We start from the raw sequence: 12,894 nt of genomic DNA, 5'->3' as shown, positions 1-12,894 counted from the left end.
CATTTGGACTTCAGTGAACAAGAGGGGAACATAATACACAAATAGCATGAACATACATTTAAATGTAACAGTGATAGATTGGACCTCAGCTTAACATAAGTACCGTTTTGAGTTTCACAACATCTCTGTGATCATTATTACCTAATCCCCCAGCCAACAATGGTGACTAACATACATGCACACGTACACTCTGGGTTAACCCTGTAGCAAGTGTGTAAAGTATATTGCTGAGAATGTGTTCATTATCACTGTTTAACACTCCTAAGAGCAAAAATACAAAACTCATAAGGGGTAAAACACTAGTGAAGTACATTTTTCAGAGCATAAAAAAGGAGCCAGTATGTTGTGATGTTTCTTTCGATGCTGAAGGCAATGCATCAGGTACTGTTGGCAAATGAGCATCAGCCAATCAGTTCCTGATGCAGTATCATCCACACCAGAAAGCTCTTCCTTCACCCCGACATCAGTGCAGGGGCAACAAATGCTGAGTAATTTACAACACATTTTGGTCCTTCTGCAATATCTCCTAATGGTGAGAGGGGGAGAGGAGTGATACAAAAATAACCCAAACTCATAAAAAGAAGCCATTATTATTCTTTTCATCCTACGATAATACAATAGCCGAATACTGTACAGAACACATCATTGTAAGTCAAGATGGCAGCAGAAGCATCTGGAAAGTGAATTCATGCAAATTCAAGATGGGCATGCATTATGAAAGAGCTGCAAGAGATGAGGCTGCACTTCAAAAGACTGTCGAAAAGAAATTTTTAAAAAGTGGGGAAGGGGGATGCAAGAGGAGGAAGAGCAGACTGAGAGGGTGTCTGTGAAACGCTCTTGTGTAATTGCAGTGACATCTTCATTGAGAGCCCTCCATCTCTTTCCTGTGTGCTCCAAAGGGCGTCGCTGACGCCGGTCGATGGGGAGAGCAGCCGAGGCGCTGTGTTTAGCATAATCCCAGAGGCCATTGTGAGAGCAGCTAGTGAACGACTCACAGTTGCCAGCTGAGATTTCACCAAAACACAGCAGAACACAAGGAGAACGGGATGAGACAGGAAAACCAGAGGTGGAGGAGGGGTAAGAGTGGGGAAAGAGCTCAGGCGAGAGACAGGAGGATTGGTAGAAGTAATGAAGAAAAAAATGCAGATGTGTTAGATATTATATTACAGGGAATCTGAAGCATAAGAGTAATGTGTTGTGTGTGTGTGTATATATGTTGCTGAGTTGTGGGGGGTGGCAGGGTGGTTGTAGGATCAGGGTAGTAGTGGTTATCTGTGGTGAGTGTGCAGCTTGCACAGCATCAAAGAGGCAGAGTATAAAGTGTCAAACCTGTTTTCTTCCAGGTGGACTGCACCTGTTGGCCCTTATTCATTACTGAAATTCAATGATCTTCCCCTTGTTCTTTCTAACTGTTTTGACTTGTAACAGTGAGGCATTAAGCAAAAGTGTCACATGGCAACATTTCTTCTATTGTGCAACAATCATTACCTTAAGCTAGAGTGTGAAATCCTCTTTGATCACAGTTTTCAGGTAGGCAGACGGTTTTTGAGCCAACCTTTGGTAAACAGTTTGGTCTCCACCTAACATGCTCCTAAAACTAAGATGAAAAATGAAATGTATTGTTCAGACAATACAAAGAAGTATTCATAGATCCTATAGTTTGTGATACAGAGAATGGAGATGAAAGAAAGACAGTTTAGGGGTTTATGTTATCGATGGTTTTTTAAGGCATATTAGACAAACTGCAGAATCTCTCCAGGTGATTGTGAGAACATAAAAGCACCATCACAGTTGCCTGCAGAGATTACCCAGTCAGCCCAACACACATACAAACACACACACTGTTCTGTGGTAGGTACATGTTATATCCATAAGAGTCAATTGGCAGCAGACGGTTAACACTGATCAGGATAAAGACCAAGCTTTGACCCCCCCGTTCCAAAAGGTCCTGCGTTACCATGGTGAAAAGGCCAAGGCACGTGCCTCCCATTGTTGTGCTGTATCCTCCAGGGTCAGCCACACACCCAGTTAGAGGTCAGATGTCACCCAGGCCTCTCACTTAGGTCACCACTCACCAACCTTTGACCCCAACAAACACTGAAACAAATTGAGAGATGGGGGAGAGGGGGGAGGACAAGATGGCTGAATTAAACATATTTACTCAACAATTCTGCATGATCACATGACAGTTTAGGATATTCTGACAAACGTATGTATTTGTTGTGCTTCAGGCATTTTGAGTGAAGATTAGCAGTGTAGTCCTGTGTGGGCAATGTACAGTATGGTGGAGAATCACTCCGCATGTTACAGTATGTCTCCCTCTTGTGGCCAAGTATGATGCTTTGAAAATTTCACATTTTATGTGGTCTTGATTCAAAGTGTGGCTCAAAAATGCAGAATATGGGGCATCCTGGTGGCCTGGATGTTAACACTCATACCATATAACCACAACGACACCGGTTCAATTCTAGTCTTATACCTTTGTTCCATGTCATTCCCCTTTATTACCCAATGTTTCTTGTCTACATCTACACTGTAAACTATCTAATAAAAGGGCAAAATGCCTGCCAAAAAAAATATTATATACCATATTTATGCTGAAATTTGTTGATCTGGTGTATCAAAAATGAGATAAACGATAATGAATGGCTTTTCATCCTTGAGGTCACTCAATGCTGAATTCAAACAAAATACATCATTTTACATATAATATGCCCACATATCCATCATGGTCAAGCATACATCTTGCTGAAAAAGCCTCTTGACCCAACCTTATTATGTTTAATTAACAAAACACCATCAGCTATTGCAGTTTAACTGACCAAATCAGACATATGTCCTCACAATTTGGAAAGTCTTTTGCCAGAGGTGCCATCTTTTTCATTGAGCCTCAATGCATGTTGGGATATTCAGGTCATCGAGTTGCAAAGTGTTGCTCAGGCGTTGACAAAAGAAAAATCTTAAGTTTATTAAACGGAACAGGCTGACAGTCCACACTTTGTTAGGCAGTGAATGAACAGAGTGGTTTTGACAGGCCTAACCTCTTAAGCTTCGGGTCCCACTGAGCTCGGCACAGCTAGAGCTAAATGCCATCTGTCCCAACATCATGAGCCCCCCCCAACCTGTCCCCCAACAGTTTAGCATAAAAACCATGCAATTCTCCTATTAAGGAAGCATATAAGATAACTGTACTCATCTGATATCAAGTGCCTAAATTAAAAATACCTCATCTTCAGTAAATGCTTTTTTCAGTCAGATTTTAAGGCTCTCCAGGTTAAATGTAAAAACAATAGCTGTACTTGTAATCCACAAAATTTGGTTTTCAAAAGGAAACATGCAATGTATATGTACTATGGATTATCAGCAAAATAGCTTTTTCTGAGGACTTTTGATAAAAGTTGCTGTGAAAGTATTTTTTTAATTTATTTAATAAGCTTAATGACCTAAAAAGACTAAATTATCTCATGTTGTATCATTCTTTCTGCCTACACCTGTAGACTGGGTCTTGGGTGTCTACTAGCCCTGCTGTACAGTTGAACTTGAAAAAAAAAAAGAGCAGAACACTGAAAGAGAAGTGAGAAAAGACTGAGCAGGAAGAAATGGTCAATCTAAACTAATACGTCCTTACAAAAAAAGAAAATAGCATGACGTTTCAGCCTTATGTTTGGAAGGTCAAGATCCTGCTGCAAATTACTGGTCTGACACGGACAACCTATTCAAACCACAAATCATTGTTTTCTTCAGTTAGTCTCTCACTGTGACTCATCAATGGCTATTTCAAATTAAGTTTTGAACAAATTAGTTTTCCGCTTTACTGACTTCCACATACAGCACTGAACAATAAAATAATGATATCACCATCCTTTCACAGTGTTGTCTGCTCCGTTAGCTGTCATCTAATGTTAGAGCAAAGAACGACCTTTGTGCCCAGTAGCCAGTGTGTGCTTTAGCACTTCATTAAGGCCTTGGACCTTCACTGCGCAAGCAATTGTCTTCCTCTAACAAAAAGACTGACGCATTGTATCAGTTGGAGGTAAATTTATCAAAGGAGGCCGATACAATGGACAGAGCAGCCCAAATTATGAAACAGGTTTGTAATGGACCTCCTGGTGAACCATATTATACTGTTTGTTGATGGTCCAGTTTGGACTGAATGACATGTGGTGAGATTCAGATAGAAAACAGTGCGGTGTGTGAGAGTTTATACAGAGAAATGCAGATGTAAATGTACAATGTATGAATCTGTAAATGTGAGTGTATGTGCAGCATGGTGTGGGAGAGTTGTGTGAAATGATGTGGGGTGTGGGTATACGAGGCCATGCTGAGAAACACAGGCAACAACCTCTTAGAGGTGCACACTGGCTAAAAACAATTGGGATCGCCGTGAACTGATGTGACACATGTATGTGTCCCAGCCTTTCCGTTAGAGGAGCCCTACTGTAGAGGTGGAAAAAAATATATATATGAAGAAAGGGAGGGAAAGAGGGATAGTAAGATGAGGGGGGGGGGTGCAATGAGGTCTTTGGCAGAGTGAAAGGCATCAATAAGATACACATAAAAACAGGCAGAATGTGTTTCATACTAAAGTGAACATGTTATTGTTTCAGTGATTAGTCTTGTGATAAATTTCCCTCAGTGGTCATGTGCATTTATACACCAGGATTACTAATCTTTAGAGCTGCAGCGATTGGTCGATCAAATCGATTAGTCAACAGAAAATGCATTAACAACTATTTTGATAATCGTTTAAGTAATTTTTTTAAGCAAAAACACCAAACATTCTCTGGTTCTAGCCTCTCCAATGTGACGATTTGCTGTTTTTCTCTTTTATATGACTGTAAACTGAATATCTTTGGTTTTTGGACTGTTGGTCGGACAAAATAAGATATATGAAGATATATGTCTCCTTGGACTCTAGGAAACTCTGATGGACATTTTTCAATATTGTCTGACATTTTACAGACCAAGCAATTAATCGAGAAAATAATCGGCAGATCAATCAATAATATAATAATCATTAGTTGCAGTCCTACTAATCTTACCTATTCAAAAACAATCTGCTGGCAGGCAAACACTTCATTTAGACTAGATACTTCATTTCATATAAAACACTTCTCTATAAAAGTGTGGAGACCAGTTTTAATTTGCCATTCCTTGGTGGGACTAGCTGCCATTTAGCCCCTGCAGTGCAGTCTCATATGAAATGGGCCGATGGCACATCAGACTACTGACTGTCCTGACCATATTTACATCCCATCTCAGTTATTGGACGCATAATTCCTCCACACATCTCTTCAATCTTATATCACCCCCTCACACACACACACACACGGCCGATACAATTATAATTTCATATGCCCCAGTGTATCAGCCACCCGAGCAATTTTCTGCCATTTAAATGTGAATTTATGTCTCATGTAAATGAATGCGGAGTCAATTTAGGCCCATTGGAGGACTGGCCTTTTCCCAGGGAGCATTCTGTTAGAGGCCTCTGGTCATTTCAAGGTCCCTGTTCATCACCTTGATTTAACAGACAGCACCAGCACTGAATGAGGCCTCGCCATGTTGTCAACTTCTCTCCTTACCTAAATACAGTATCACCAAATCTTACACAAAGTAGCAACAAAGTTTTACAAAGCTCACTAGGGGAACAATCGAATGCTAACTTAAAGCATCTTCCCAAAAGAGTATCGCCCCTCTGCTCTTAAACATGGGCACCATTTAGCAAATAGTTCCTTGAATTATAAAATTGTATTATTTTTGACTCATAAAAATACACAGAACAAAAAAAGCTATCTTTATGATCAACTTTGACTATATGTAAAAGGTTTCACTTTTTAAAATGTAAAAAAAAAAAAAAGTTTCTCTAATGAAGAGTCTTCTCTGCTCCTCTCTGAGCTGAAGAAAAAACACCACAGTTCTAATAGTGTGGTAACCTACACTGTACCATTGTGTGGGTTAACTACTGTATGTACTGTATGCCTATGAAGATGTTCAGAACGTTAGCACATGGCTCACCTCGGGCTACAGGGATGTATACTTTCAAACCTGCAGACCCCAACATAAGTAGGGAACTTCATTCATATTTAATCTTACATTTGCTTATTAAAGTCTGTTTTTAAATTTAATTACACAATTGGTTAAGTCATTACTTAAGTTTGTAATTTAAGTTCGTAATTTTACAGTTGCATGAATGAGGCTGAAGGATTATTTTATATATTTCTTTAAATGGCATATTTTCGATCCTGGGGACAAAACATTCTAATTAGTGCATGTTTCACAGGGTCAGTTATTGGCTGTTTTATTGTCCGCATCACAACATTGCAAGCAGTAATATGTGACCTTTACAAAGAGCATTGCTTGACAACCCAGGCAGCGCTTCAGTAAGACCTCAGAGGGCAGGTTTCTTTCTACATTCATCTGAAGGGAAAAAAAAAAAACATCCGTAGGTGTCTTAACAAACACTTCTACCCACTGCACAATACAGTTACATGTTTAATTCCTTTAATAAACTTTTCTCTATTTCTATGCTACTACTCTTTACACTTAAGTGGCCAAAATAGAATTAAAAGATTGTTTCCACACTTAACACAGAAAGAATAAACTGAACCTATATGAATAGTTTTAGGAAGTCAGAGAAGTTTTTACCCTATTTAAGTACTTATTCCACAATGAGTTAGCTACTGTTGTAGTTCAGGAGATAAATATGAAGTGAACCTTTCAGCTGATCAAACTATGCCTGAAAGACAAGGCCTTGACCACATGATCGATCACCTGCTCTTATCACAACAGTAACCAGTCCACCTGCTGCTTATCACACACGCTCTCCAAAACCGTCGGCAGTATTGCAAAATGCTGAGTCCTCAGCATACTCTACCTCATGTCTTATCCAAAACCCAAGGTCTTTACACTCATCTATCAAATACAGCTGGCTTTTGCCCATACCATAGAGCTATAGTTAATTTGATGGTGTCCTTGCTTAGTTCAATGAAATGTGTTTTTTAAAGAATTCAAAAACAGCAGATGAGGGAATTTTGTGAGACAATATAAAATAATAAATTAGGATATATAAGTGGTAAATACAAGGCACAGGGAGAATGTGGGTATTGATGATACAAACATAAGGACAAAAGTCTTTAACAACTGACATCAGGTACATGCAGGGAAACAAGTTGTCAAGCAGGCATGGAGAAGCATTGTTGTGAGGCTAATAAGGAGTACAGTAGTTGCAGCGAGGGAAGGGCCTTCAATAAGATGTTGTACTCACACTGCTTACAGTATGTACAGAGGGGCGATACCATGCAAACTCCTCATCCTTTTATTTAGTATATTTATATATGTATATTATATATTTTAAGACAGTGTGGAAACCACGACCATTACAGTATTCACCTTGTGCACATATTACTGCAACTAGAGAACCGAAACCTGATAGAAACAGTGTGTATGACTGTGTATATGGGGCTGATTTATAAGTCACACCATAAAATTTCACCCCTCGTCATAGTTTAAAAAGACATGGCACCGCACAAATGTGTTGCTTGAGTTACGGCACAGGGTTAAGACAAAGTCCAGAAAATGCAGTGTTGCAGGTAAAGTGCTGTGTAATTCCAGCCCAGAGAAAGGACCAGGACTTGAGGGACCAGGAAAAGAGCAATGCGGCTCACCATGCATTTGTGATTGATGGTCTCTGTCTGTGCAATAGCTGACTGAGCAACATGTACATCTCTCTTATTCACACACTTAATGGCATGCACACATGCTATAGTGTGCTCAGTCTAGCATATATACACCACAACCCATATATGTACTGTGCATGTGGAGCCTCCCTTAAAGTAATACACATCAGGCCCGTGATGGTGGCTCATTTGGCGAAGGAACATACCATGTAACTACAACATCCTGGTTTGGAGTCCGACCTGGGATCTTTGTCGCATGTCTTCTTCCACCCCCTGCTCCCTCCCATTGTTTCTTTCTCTCTTCATGGTACACTGTTGAATCAAAAAGAAAAAACAGCGAAAAAGTATCTTTAATCTTTAAAATCATTCAGAAATGCACATAATACATACATATCATTGTACTTTGTTGATAATATGGATCAACAATACTGCATACTGTATGAGGATATTTCCCCCCCCAATCCTTGATCCTGTCACATCTCTGTTGTCTGATGCCAAGACATGTCTGGTCTGGCTTTTGGCCAGGCTGGGCTGGTCGCCACCATGGCCCCAGCAGCCTAGCAGGCAGGCCTAGCGTAATGCTGACACATCGCTAACATCAGCCAGGGAGAAGAGACCTCTGGGAGATGCTGAAACATCAGCACAGCACCATTTCAGATTTACAAGGAGGGATACACTTGCGCATCTGCAGTAGAATTTAAGAAAATGTCACACCATCATTGCAGCCTTTAAAGGCTTAATAATTGCATGCATTTAAAGATAGGCTACCCATCAGGCCGATGCGATGTATATTGGCAGAAATTGTGGAAATGTCTAAAAAGGTCACACCCCCTACAAATAAACCTATGATTATTCACATAAAACAATCACTATTTTTCCCCTAACAACGAATCAAAATATTGATATAGTCCTTGTTTTCAGCAATTCACAATCAATGCAGCATACGAACACATAATAGATAACCAGTCTACATATTGGATAAATTGGTACATTAGTGATTTAAATTAGTTGAATATTGAATCACTGTTTGTTTGTTTAAGCACAAACAAACATTTAAGGCAGTAATAAAAAGATAACAGAACACCTGATTCCTGCAGAGACAATATATTTTCTTCTTTACAGGCATTTTTTGGTAAAATCGACTGAGTGGCGTTACCATTTATAAAACTGGATGGCGTTTACAAACAATCAGGATCTTATTTAAATGTCTGTATAATGAAGTGGGTTAAATTTACACAAAAAGGTTAAAAACCATTACTGTATAAGCTGAACAGTACTAAAAACTGGCACTACCCAGTCCCATCACAATACAAACTTACTTTTGTTCACATTTATGATTATAATTGCTGCCCTTTGTGCTTAGCAAGCATGCAAATGAGATTGGCAAAAACGAGCATGCGTCATCAATATGCACAGATATAACCAGGAGTGCCACTGATTGATGATGCAAACCTTCTCCCTACAGCCTTCTTTGTGACCTCTGACTTCTCACCCAGGGGTTAAACTTATTACCCTTTGACTCGTGTGACCTCTGCTGTGAAAGGAGCTAGATTGAAGGATGACCACAGCTTAGGTCCTATTGGCCGCTCTCTGACCAAACTGTGGCCAGAGGGCTGACCATCCAAATCCTAGAGGGATGTGACCCTGGCCCTGCCACACGCTCTGTGGATAATACTATTAACAGGTCAATACAAGCCTAAAAAAGGGGGGGGGGGGGATGCTACTTTAACCTCAAGGATGAGCAGAAGAAAGGGATGAGGGGGAGATACTGTGGAAGGAACAGATTTGCAGGATGGATTTGTCAGGTCTGTTTGAACAAATGGTCACCAATTTGATTTCCTAACAGGGATGTAATGACCTGGACAAATTCTGAATACCACTAACAGACAATAAGAGAAGGGCTGTCCTGAAAACTTTAACATTGTTAAAAAAATATGGTAATTTACAGAGTGTACGGTCATTATTGTGTCCTGAACAAACACACAAAAGCTAGGAAAGTCAGCCAAATGTCTTCTTTTTATTTAATAATAATAATAATAATAATAATAATAAATTCTCAGAGTAGACTAAACCCCACCAAAATAATGAAAGCATTTTAGCTTAGTCATCCCTGTAAAATCATGCTTAAACTTAATGTCACATAAAATGGAAGATGTGTGTAGAATTGCAGCAAATTTAGAACTTCTGTTGCAAATTTAAATAAAATGTCCATAGTAAATATTTGTATCAATAAATTAGAAAGTGTTGCTTTACACTGTACCTCCATGAGCAGAAAAGGGGTGTATTGGGCGCTCGCCAATACAGCACGTTACATGCAAGACATGTGCTCTCTCTCTCTCTCTCACACACACACACACACACACACACAGTAGGATTATTAGCCATTTTTTCTGCCATCTCCCTTTTTCTCTCTAATAAAACATAATCTCGTTCAGCCTTTGACTAATTGAGTTTTTATGTGACACATAAATCTTTTTTTTTCTGATGAAAAGCCGAACAATATGCAGCGTGGCCACAACTCAACTGACTAATAGGTTGTTTTTTTTATTTTTATTGTTACTGTAAAAAAATGCTGGGCAATGTGACAACCGTTAACTACCTAAAAAACTCCCAAAATTCACTCTGTTCATCTCCAACTCTTTCACACTCACCATCACACCCAAAAAAACCACAATACTCTTGCTGTTATTGTAAAGATGCTGCCATGTATTTCTACTAGACTTGATTTGACAGAAAGCCTCTACCCAAACATCATGAATACGCATATAGAGGGTGTACACAGATACACACATACATAATGCGCTTTGTCTCCCTCCACCCTTAAGAGTTGAGCGCCAATAAAAAATAATAAAATGCTAGACTAAATAATGCAACAAGCAGCCAAAGCCATGACCCCTATAAAATTAGTTTTGAAAAAGCCATTATACAGGATAATAAAATCGAGCTGAAACACATGTAGCCAATAGAATCCACTCTACTAAAGTTGTCAGACCTGCGGCTACAGTAGAGCTTGTAAACAACCATGCAAGCATGCATTCGGTCTCACACAAACGCATACACATTAGCAGCACAGACTCACAGATTACTCTGAACAATGAAGAGAGGAAATCTTCGAGCGAAGGAGAAAGAGCAAACCAAAGAAACTGAAGAAGAATTGGGATAAATGGCAGAAAGGAGAAGGAAACAAATTGAAATAGTACCTTCTAAAGCATCCTCGTGATGAGAGAAGGGTGGGACACCTGCAGAACCTTGCATGGTCTATCCAGAGCTCTTCAGCGACTGCTTCCTACGGAGCAGAGTGTGTGTATGAGCCAGAGAGAGAGTATGTGTGTGTGTCGGTAGCTGAGGGAGGGGATCCTACCCCTCCTCCTTAGGACTGTGCCTCCTTAACAGGATGGAGGGGTAGGTGGGGCCACTGCAATAAAGCAAACACACACACACACACATTTTTCTATGGTTGTTATGTCCTCGCTTCTCTCGCTCTTTCCCGCCTCCACACTTCCATCTTTCTGTCTCTTCCCCAGACTTGCTCTCAACATCTTTCCCTTGCAGACTCGCTCTCATTCCTCTTGCCTCACGCTTCCCTCTGAATCTTAGTCCGTCTGCAAGTCTCTTACACTCTCCCTCTACCTTTCATCTCACACCCCTCCCTACCCCTTGCCCCTATCCCTTCCTCTCTGACTGTATGGTAATATTAACATTAATCTGGAGAGGAGAGGGACATATGCTGTTTCTGGCTGGTGGTCCACAACCTGCTAAACTCCTGGTGTGTGTATGTGTGCTCTGTGTGTGCGCCCCGTCGGTCTTTAGTCTCATAATACTACAGCGCTACGATTAAGCGGGACAGTCAGAGAGCATGGTGTGTTTGAGGGATGAAAAGAGAGGAGACGGACAGCGGGAAGAGGAGACGAGTGGTGCCACGATCAACAGCAGTGAAGCACACTTTTTTAACCTTTTATAGTTCTTCTTGCTCTGGGTCGCTGTACCACCACCCCTGCTTCCCTCCACTCATCCAGCCACCAAACACACAAATCCCATCTGATTCAGGGAGTAGCCATCCCTACATAAATCATTCCCTTATTCCATTGGCCACACGTTACATTGAAATTATTGATTTTTTCTCCCCCCCTGCCGCAGCACTGATTGCAAGGAAACCCTTCACAACGGTCACAAACAGGAAGTGGAAAAACAAACCACGGGTGTGTTTCGATTGACCACAATGGCGGATTATGAAGCTTTGGTCACAACACTGAAGTGCTTTGCTGCACATAGCACATGTGATGGCCAAGACAGCACGTAAAATACAAGAATAGCAGGTAAAACACAAAGAATGAATCAGTAAAATCTAACGAGCAGCTCAAAACGATACTTCAACATGGGAACATTTGAAGTCACATTATCCTCAAAACAACCCAGGAAGCATCAGTACTACAACAGGAACAATTGCGTACATCTGTATTTCAATATTTCCAAATTTGATATCGGTCCACAAAGATTAATATCTTAAGTTTGGCTGTAGCCACATAAAAAACAAGTGTAGTTTTAGAGCTTTAAAGGAGTGAGCACCAAATCTTTAAAAGGTTAGACAAAATAACAGCAAATGAAACTATGGTTTTAAACAAACCACTGTCCTTAGATTAAAACTGACCATCAGAAGAGCAAAGGCTGCTGTTTCCATGACAGCACAGCTGAGGATACTTTGAACTCTGACCTTATACTCCTGCCTGTGCTCTGAAGTGGTGACCAAACCCAGGGTCAATAAAAAAAGAAGGTCAGCGGGGGTCAAATGGTAAGGACCCCTCTCTGGTTATGCAACCACACCATATCAACCTCCTCCAAGTAGCATCTAACCACCATTCATCCTAATCAGAGCAATGCACCTTCCAGGAGTACGGGGTGATGCTGCTTCTGTATAATGAGATAGGTAAAAGTCTATGAGATGATGCATGAAAGATCGAGAGTAAAATTTAAATAACTGATACAACAAAAGATGATCAAGTTACTCTTTAGCATTTAAATTTGTGGATTTCAGTCCATTCTTACAGTACATTGATGTGTTGATACCTCAATTTAATTGGTAGCAATTTTGTATTAACAAATCCCTTCAAGTATTGCTTTAGAAGCGACCACAACCGGCCAACATTATTTCACAATGATGCACTATAACTTGGGCTTGATAAAGAGGGCGGTGAGCGTGAGTAATACGAGCAGCAAA

The 12,894-nt window shown here is 40.3% G+C and overlaps 1 long non-coding RNA gene across 1 annotated transcript; it reads right to left on the bottom strand.

The window, feature by feature from the left end:
* Positions 1–1,898: 1,898 nt before the first annotated feature.
* LOC122884201 lies at positions 1,899–10,965 on the bottom strand. The gene is made up of 3 exons (XR_006379844.1): positions 10,880–10,965; positions 7,886–7,991; positions 1,899–2,097 (listed from the first exon to the last, which is right to left on the bottom strand). It is a non-coding gene; the product is annotated as an uncharacterized LOC122884201 (long non-coding RNA).
* Positions 10,966–12,894: the final 1,929 nt, after the last annotated feature.

The sequence above is a fragment of the Siniperca chuatsi genome, linkage group LG11 (genome assembly GCF_020085105.1).
Source record: "Siniperca chuatsi isolate FFG_IHB_CAS linkage group LG11, ASM2008510v1, whole genome shotgun sequence".
Taxonomy (NCBI): Eukaryota; Metazoa; Chordata; class Actinopteri; order Centrarchiformes; family Sinipercidae; genus Siniperca; species Siniperca chuatsi.
Note: the sequence above shows the minus strand (reverse complement) of the source record. Positions and strands in the feature narration are given on the sequence as shown.